Source organism: Cyprinodon variegatus, unplaced genomic scaffold (assembly GCF_000732505.1).
Source record: "Cyprinodon variegatus isolate N-32 unplaced genomic scaffold, C_variegatus-1.0 Scaffold3, whole genome shotgun sequence".
In the NCBI taxonomy this organism is placed as follows: domain Eukaryota; kingdom Metazoa; phylum Chordata; class Actinopteri; order Cyprinodontiformes; family Cyprinodontidae; genus Cyprinodon; species Cyprinodon variegatus.
In genome coordinates this window covers 1,145,726-1,152,105 of record NW_015150456.1, presented here as the reverse complement: position 1 = coordinate 1,152,105, position 6,380 = coordinate 1,145,726, and positions in this window count along the sequence as shown.

Sequence of the window (6,380 nt, the reverse complement as noted above, 5' to 3'; positions counted from 1 at the left end):
AATATAGCTGCAAGGCAGAGAAAGGATAAGGAATGAAAATAAATTTTAAATGTTTTCTTGTTTATTTACTTACATTAACATATTATGCCGCTTACACTTACACTTTTATTGACAGTTATCTTTCACCATATCAAAGCTTTTTTGAGATTTTGACATTATGAGACTCATTTATATTGCATCTCTAACACTAATAGTTTTAGAACTATATAAAAAGCAAAAGTGAAACATAATTATAGAAATCTATGCCTCATTTCATTAGCATTGTAATCAATCATTACCCACATCTAAATCGATTTTGAACAAATCTATCAAACTTGGTGCATCTTGATATATCCGTAACTTTTAAAGGTGTGTCACCGCTTTGCATGTCTATAAAAAAAGACCAAAATCCATTTGACAGTAATAAAATAAGGTTATATACAGGGAGAGTCCATCTTAATAGTGTGTTTTTAAGACTTGTGTTGAGAAATTTCATTGTTCTTTTCACCTTTTTGTGACACAGCAATGCTAAAGTCAAATAACCCAGCAGAAATATGCCACTCCAAACATAGGGTCTCGGCCTCAGCTCTACGTCTTCAAATATTCCTGTTTTCACTGTTTCCAAGCAGCCTTAAACTTTGTTTGGTCTGACCTTCTCTCCAGAAAGCTTTTGGCCCATCCATGTGGGCAGCTGCATGTCTCAGCCGAGCTTGAAAGTGTTGTTTTTGGAGCAAAGACTTGTGTCTTAATCTCCACCCTCTCGGTCTATAATATATTTCAAAAATGGACAACGACACTGGTGTTCCAGTATTTTCCAGTTTGCAGCATGTTTAGACCTTTGCCTGGATGTCCAAGCCAATTTCCTATGACTTGAGAAAAGAGAGAACAAGTCAGCCCTGGAAAAAGAATAATTCAAATAGACTCTAGGCATCGAAATAAAAAGGATTACTTGTAAACTTCTGTTCTCAATATTATATGGCTTAATTCAATTTCAGAACTATTTGGATTAGTTCCTACTGTGGCTGTCTATATTTAACCAATCAATTAATCAGCTATTTCCTCCCCAAAAATGTATTTTGCCTTGTTTCTCAAGCAGTACAAATGAAACATAAATTCAGCATGAACAGGCAGCTAGTTTATGGTAAAATAAAAAAAGTATAAACTGCATCTCATGGAAATCTTTTTCAGTAGATTTTAGCAGTATGAGGTAAAAATGCAGTATTTTTGCAGTCAGTTCAGTTGCTTACACTATGGAGTAGAGGTGGAGCGGTTCACAAAAAACACGGTTCGGTTCACGGTTTCGTAGTCACGGTTTTCGGTTCGGTATATGTTGATTGTTACACCGAAATCCAATAAAAATTCATGAAAAAAATCCAAAAAAAATTAATGACTGGATCATTTCCGCATGTTTTGCTGCTTTGAATTTAATCATCTGGCGCATGCCCTCTACTAGGCTTGTCCCGATCCGATCCACGTATCGGATCGGGACGCCGATATTGGCAAAAAAATGCGTATCGGCAAAGCATGTAAAATGCCGATCCAGACTGCCGATCCAATTAAAAAAAAAAAAATCCGGTCCGTATTTTCCAGTTTCGCCGATTGAAACGATCCATTCCACTATTTTGCGCCAGTGTTCCCCTGTTTTGCATTTTTATTAAAACTTACAGTAATACTTGCACCTTCAACTGTTTACGGTTTTACTGCTCACTGTGCAATTTCAGATTGCTATTCATAATTTTGTCCAGTTTGTGTTTATTTCTTAATAAACAGGTAAGTTTGTTGTTACCAATCATTGTGTTTTATTCAATCTCACCTAATTCAGCTGGCTAGATGTTATCAAGAGTACTAAAACCCTTTTCAACATGAGTCTTACAACTAAGGCTAAATACTTTAACTTAAACTTAAATACATGCTCGGATAGGCTGGTATCGGCCAGTATCGGTATCGGATCGGAAGTCCAAAAACAATATCGGTATTGGATCGGAAGTGCAAAAACCTGGATCGGGACATCTCTACCCTCTACGATCTCTAAGGAACTCAGAGCGGAGCGGACGGGAGCCACAATGGAGGCTGTAGGCTTTGCTTTGAGCAGCCGGTCTGGAACGCAGCGGGGCGGAGCGCTGATGGAGTATGTGGGATTTCGGGGTTAGCATGACATGTTGGTTGTGTTGCTATTAGCATAAACAAAACGTGTTGCACAATGCTTGCACACTGTTGCACTTTTATCCACCACTTTCTTTCCGCCGTCATCGTAGGTCACTCTAAATGCAAAGTGGTCCCATACAGCAGACCTATAAAGTGCTGCTGGCGCGTCTTCCAACTCCTGTTCTTTCCCACTCGCCATACCCACACAATTCTCCACAACAACTGATTTTTTTCAGCTACACCCGGCTACGCTGCTTCGCTTCTTCTTCTTCTTGTTCACTACTGGTGGTAGGCTTTGGTCGCAGTACCGCCACCTTCTGCTCTGGAGTGTAAACGCTTCGCCTATGAGAAAAAGGAGCAGCGCATGAACCGAACGAAACACACGCGAACCGAGACAGTCGAACCGAACGGTTTGGACGGTTTTCATAAACCGTTCCATCCCTACGTAACACCGGTATTTCCATGTGGAAAACGCTGTTTTGCTGCTGGAGTCCTCCTCACTCTCCATCTCTCTGTGTGTGCTGTACGTTAACACCCGCCAGCAGAAAGACCCACCTACCCAACTGACAGACGGAATCTCACTATACATCAGCCAACTTTCAACGACATTAGTCCCATCACTGGTTGCAAGTTATGACCACTGGTCTCTATGGCTATGATGCAAATTATTGTTTAAATTTATTTATTATACAAATGTTTACAGCATTGGAAAACATAATAATTTTTTGTTTGACCTCCTGCACACCATATTAAAACAAAAGAAAAAAAACCAACTAGATTTTCAGAAATTTTTGAAAAAGTTCCAGGGAGCCGCAAGGGGAACGCTAAATGCGGCTCTGGAGCCGCAGGTTGCCGACCCCTGATTTAGGGCCTAACGGAGAGAAGTTTAAAAGAGCGTGTTTTAAATAAAACCATCCTCATTACTATTTATTATGTACGTTCCCTTTCAGACTTCATATTAAACTACAGCTTATCGTCATGTTTCGTATTTTTTCAGTTCTTTAATATTTTCTATGCTTCCATTTTAAGAGAGAGCTCCAAACATAAATCTGCTACTTAATAATGAATATTATGGCTCCATCTGCCAATAAATGACTGAATATTGTCTGAGTTTCTAGCAGAGAACTTTCATCCCTCCTCCTGCGTGTTTACTGGCGTCTACAGAGATTCTAAAAGTGGAAGGCAGATCTCTCAATTATCAGCGCCTTTACTGTGTTTCTCCGCTGACAGATCCAAGAGGAGAGCCATGAGTATTTAATTCCAACTTCACTCAACAAGATTTGTAAAGTTTGGGTAAGATACCTAACCACAAATTACACAGCAGCCAACCTGCTAATCTGTTGCAGTTTCACAATGTGAATGAATAAATTAGGCTTGTTGGGTAAAAGTACTTTGAGTGATTAGAAAGTCTAAAAATAAAAGTTTCATCTGCGTTTGTTTTGAGTTCAGGACGGACTTTGAAGAACTGTAACACTAACTCTGAAACGATGTGTGATGGACTTTGAATTCCAGACTGGCTTCAGTTACACTTTCCAGTCGACAAGGCAACAACCCATGACATTTTAATTAGCTTACAGCAATCTTTACTGGTGGAAACTAATATGTAGTCATATTTTCTCGGGACTTGGGTTACACTGTTTTGGTTTAAGCCCAGTTTGCAAAGCAATAATCTGTGACATACTAATAAGTTCTCAGCAACCCCTTTCTCTTTCATTTTTAAATGCTTACATATGTGGCATTTTGTTTTTTAAAAGAAGATAAAGAAATCAATATTTTGCATTTAACCTGTCAAATGTCAGACAATGGTCCACTTTGATCCACAGAGAGGCTTCTGCTCCCTCCACCAGTGGCGTAGCTAGAAAGCTTTTAAAAGGGGGGCCAGGAAGGACCAGTGTGCACTGAGGGGAGGCCGAAAGCGGATAGGTCCAAACTGTAGGAAAAGGAAAATGAACAAGCATGACATCTGTATTTTCCAAATAAAGACAAAATAGATTTTCCTAAAGCCTTTGCTAAAAAAATTAATGCAACTATTTACACATCTATGTTGCCCAAATTAAAGATATATATAACAATTATTCTGCATAATGTTGTATGAAAGGTATAGTGGAGGATTTTTGCGAATTTTTGAAAAACCTTCCCTCTTCACTTAGAAAAAAATGCACATGTACAACCCTGCACACAGTCCCAAGAGGGAACACCTTTTAGTTGCTGTTTGCATCGCTCATACAAGCTTGCTTTTCCAAAGAAGATTTGCAATTTCTCAACTATGTGAGACTCACCACTGATAAGCGGTGGCCTAATGGTGTCATGATTTTACAAGGTTCAGACCCATTTGCAGAAAACCGAACAGGGAGACCAGGGAAAAGGTTTAACGGGTTTTATTTAAGAGGTAAAACAGAGGGAGAAGTGTTGCTCTGAACACTGCTCAACCGGAACTGTAAAGTGAGGGGAAGACACAGCGGTTAGTTCAGGCTCAGTGGGAAATTTGACTCGTGAACTTGGAGTAGAGGATTGGGTTGCCGACTCACGTTTCCAGAGAAGTAGTTGAATTCTTGACTCCTGTCTGTGTGCTGTAGCTCCAGTGTTTGTTGGATTCGGCGGAGGGCGGAACAGGGTTTACCCAGAATGCGGTTGTTAGTAGGTAAACAGAGAAACTAACTGCCACTCAGATTTCCTGCGGTACTTGAACGGGTCGTAGTGGAGAATAATCCCTTTCTCAGTGCGAAGCTCAAACGATCTCTTGTGGAAAGTGGATCCAAACCTCCTGTTTGAATCCCAGCTCAGTTTGAAGCTCAGTTTATCCTTCCAGGGAGAGAAGGTCAGAGAAATCCAGTTTGCAGGATGACTTCCCAAAACTGGCAAACACTCTGGCGTCGAAGTAGTGGCAGTCAGCAGCTTAAGAACACTCCGTTTAATGAGGAAACCATCAGCAGGTGTGTGAGGAGGCGGACCAGAACCAGGCGCCTCCTGGTGGAGGAAGGGAGACAAACACAGAAACACAAAGACAGGAGTCCTGACAAATGGTTAGGCCATTGTTTTTGGGTTCTGAGTTCAAGACCCACTCCCACAGACTACCACTCTGGATCCCTGACCAAGACCCTTAACCCAGCACCGTTCCTTGGGTGCCGCACAATGGCAGCCCACTGCTCCCCAAGATAATTTTGTATCTTATTACTTGTGACACTGTAATAACAATAATGTTGAATTCTAAAAAGAAAAGAAAGAAAAGATAAAACTGTTAAAAGAATTTGAGAAGATGAAAAAAAAAAAACAAATTTACTCTTAAACCCTTTCTTAAAACTTCCTTTATTATAATTCTTTTCAGTTTTATTTCTGGATTGACTTTTTTATTTTACACTGTATATATAAAAAATCGGTTTTTGCTTACAAAAATGTAATTGAATTAAATCCCTATAATAATTAATCCAATTATTATTAGTCTCATTATTAGCTTTACCATCCACATGTTAACAGTTAAAAAACATAAAGTCCCAGTAATAATAACAATAGCACTATCCTGACCTGCTCCCCTACATGCTCCTTTCTGTGGTTCGGTTCCTCTCTTACACTGAAACAGTTTTTATTTCACTTTAACATTGTTTAAACTTTATTTTAATTCAGTTGATATGAAAACTCAAGCTGAAACTTATTTCCTGTAGCCTAACGAAGCCACGGTGTGCATTTGTGTCTAACTTAGCAGAACATTAACAAATCAGCAAAATCCACATTCAAAGATGCGAGCTTATATATAATGTATAGCTTTGAAGTTTACAACCAGCCTAGAAGTTTAAAACTACTGCTTATTAGAATGCATATCTACTTTAGACCCTCAGCAATAGGAGCTACAGAGCTACCCACTCTGCTTCTCCTTCCTGCTAATCCCTGCTGGCTTAATTATTGTACAACAACTCTGCATTTGATGTAAAACTCACCAACCTGCCAGAGGAGATTGTTTTTGATTGTGTTAGAAATTGCAGCACTAACTCCCAAAGCGAATACATAAGCAAGATCACACACTTGCTGCAGTATCTCATAGCGATAGCAGTTAAAACTGACAACTTGGCAGCTTTCAAATGTTAATCTTTATTCGGAGGAGAAAGCAGCTTCTCTAAGTCATTAGAACTAAATAGTATTATAGTTTTTTTTTTTTTCCAGCATAAGTTGCATTTGTTTGAAATTATTGGAAACTTTGTCACTGCAGTCTCTTTTGATCAGACTCACTAAAGAAAATGTAAAAATAATCTACAATATATATA